The following is a 3150-nucleotide window of genomic DNA, read 5'->3' on the forward strand; positions in this document are numbered from 1 at the left end:
ATGTTAGCATAGGCTTATTCTGTCATAGCAATGGAATACAGCAGATGATAACTCTAATGAAGATGGATGTCTCATATCTTTAACCTTAGTGGTGGCTGAAATTAAACAGACATCCACAATAATAAAAAATCTTTCATCTGATTTAACACTTTATCACGTTGTCAAAACTTCTCAAAGCATTTCACAGCATTACTGTAAAGTGCATCAACTGTCTATTTGTAGGCAAACGGGGCATCCAATTTGAGCATTGTAATATTGCACAAATTGCTATGAAGTGAATGACTAGTTTTATCCAGAGAATTGTTGGCCATGATACCGGGAGAAACTCCTTTCACTTTTCGAATACTGCTGCAGGATCTTTAACTTGAATAAGCACACGGGATCTTGGTTTAGGATCTCACCCGAGGGACAGAAAAAAAGAACACAGCCATTTTCAGTGAAAATTACTTTTTTCCATTATATGGTTATTCAAATTCTGTGGTAGAAATATTGCTTAATAATATTGCATTTTTTAAAAAACTTTGCTGATGTTATCTTTTCTGGTCATTTTAACACACGGTCTACCTGAACAGTCTGATGGATCTCAGTTTAACATCTTATCCGAAGGACGGCTCCCCTAGCATTGTATTGGAGTAGACTCTAGCAGCTTTAAATAATTGATGGATAATTCTGTATAAAAGGGCAGGTGTCCATGAGATGATAATCTCGGAAATGGACTTCCAAACAGATGTTTTGGAGAGCTTGCCTGCCATGGGGAAATAGTCTTGTGCTCCCAGTGGAGGCACCTGGTGTGAAAATTGCAATATTTCATAACATAATAATTCTGTGATCGTTCATGCACAAAACATACAATCACTGCACTTTGCAGTATATCCTGTGAAATACTTCTGATGTGAAAGGCTTTTCCAAATGTAAAGATATTATGATTATATTTATGTTGTTGGAAAAGGTTGCAGCTTATATATAAATACAATTCAAAATAGGATCAATGTTAATGTCACACTTCATAAGACGTATGGCCTAGTTTGCTAGGCATTAGACTTAATCATTTTGGTCAAATACTCAGCTCTCCTACATCATGCAATATATCATCAGATTAGTTCTTTTCCTACAGCATTGATTTAAACATGCCTTTAGGTTCAGATTTTAAATAAATTAATAACTTAAGTATCAGATGCAAGAATTATTAAGTAAACAATTTTCCAAATGTGTTTGCAACAGCAGATAATCTGTCAATTCACTCTACAGTATATTCTTTGAAGCGCTTTGAGACATGTCAATGACACGATAAGCGCTACATCAAATGCAAGCATTATTATTATATCGCTGTGGATAAAATGGCTGCTATGTCCACCAACAAATACACAGTCACTACACTTAATAGGAATTATCACAAAGCATTTTCAGATGTTTCAATGCTTATTGGCTGTATCAAACACAAGGTTTGTTCAATTATTAGTAGTAATTCACAGTGTTCTTGGAAGCAGCAGATACGCTTCATCTGAAAAAAACTGACTTGGTTGTGATTAGGGTGGAATCATTAAATTCGATCTTTAACTCTTCATATGCTGCCCATCACTGAATAAATTGATTTCAATATCTTCACACTCACCTACAAATTACTTCATGTTCTAGCGCCTCCCTACCTCTCCAACTTGCTCACATCCCATTCCTCTGTTCAGTCAGTTCCTTGACCCCTTCACTCCCTCATCAATGGCCATGCTTTCAGCCACTCTGCCCCAAACCTATGGAACTCCCTGCCACAATCCCTCTGCCTTGACTCCTCTTATCATCTTGAGAAGATCACACCTGAAGAGTTTTCTCTTTGACCATGCTGACTGTCATTTCCCCATTCTTCCAGACTCAGCATCAAACTTGTTATTGTTCAGCTATCCAAGACACTGCTCCACATGAGTAGCAACAACAACAAAAAGATTTCATTTATAGAGCGCCTTTCACGTCGGGAGGACGTCCCAAGGCACTGGACAGTTGGGTCGGGACCCAAGCAGGGGGGAAATGGTCAGGGTGAGGGGAGGGAAGGGAAGGAGCGAGGAGGGGGGTAGAGATTCAAGATGGGAGCTGAAGGCATGGTTGAAGAGAAAGGTCTTGAGACCGGCCTTGAAGGAGGAAAGGGAGGAAGCGGCGAAGGCACTGGGGGATGGAGTTCCAGAGCCTAGGGGCTGAGAAGCTGAAGGCCCGGCCACCGATGGTAGGGCGGTTGGGGCGGGGGATGTGGAGCAGACCGGAGCCAGAGGAACAGAGGGTACGGGCAGGTAAGTAGGGGGATAGTAGGTCGGAGAGTTAGGAGGGAGCAAGGCTGTGAATGGCCTTGTAGGTGATGATGAGGATCTTGAATTCGATCCTCTGGGGAACGGGGAGCCAGTGGAGGCGAGCGAGGGTGGGAGTGATGTGGTCCCGAAGCCTGGTGCAGGACAGTACACGAGCTGCAGAGTTCTGAATGACCTGCAGCTTGTGGAGGGAGGTGCCGGGAAGGCCGATGAGGAGAGAGTTCCCGTAGTCCAGCCTTGAGGTGATAAAGGCGTGGACCAGTGTTTCAGCAGCGTGAGGGGTGAGGTAGTGCCGCATTTATAATAGCAGTATTATAAATGTAAGTTGCTGCCAGAAAAATGTAACCCATGCCAGAAAAATTCTATATTCAATCCTCTTTAGCAAGGACTGCCATTCACTCCATGCATAGATTCTTTATGAGAATCTATGCATTTCCATGTATCCAGTTTCCTTTTCTCCCAGGCAAATGTTTAAAAAGGCTTACAGTTAGCCACAAAGATCTCCTGGCTTTCCATGCAATGGGCAAATTGAAAATAATTTGCCAGGAAGAATCTTGGGTGGCCCAAGCCATTGCTGGCATCAATCATGATTATTTCATATTGCAGACTTCTTTTGGAAAGTAAACTTGTGCTGTTTTCATTCCTTCAAAGATCTCTATCAGTTTCCTGGACGTCAGGCTTACACAATTGAGGAGATGTGTTTAAATTCTTCCCTTACCCCCTGATTAAACATTGCCATTTCCTTCATCTCCACTCAAAGTCATGGACACTTCTGGACATTGATGCAAATGCTGATAGATTTGAAAGTTCAAACACTGGGGTCCAAAGCACTCTGACTTCAAATAGGTTTACGGCTAATTCT

The sequence above is a fragment of the Callorhinchus milii genome, unplaced genomic scaffold, assembly GCF_018977255.1.
Source record: "Callorhinchus milii isolate IMCB2004 unplaced genomic scaffold, IMCB_Cmil_1.0 Scaffold1, whole genome shotgun sequence".
NCBI lineage: Eukaryota > Metazoa > Chordata > Chondrichthyes > Chimaeriformes > Callorhinchidae > Callorhinchus > Callorhinchus milii.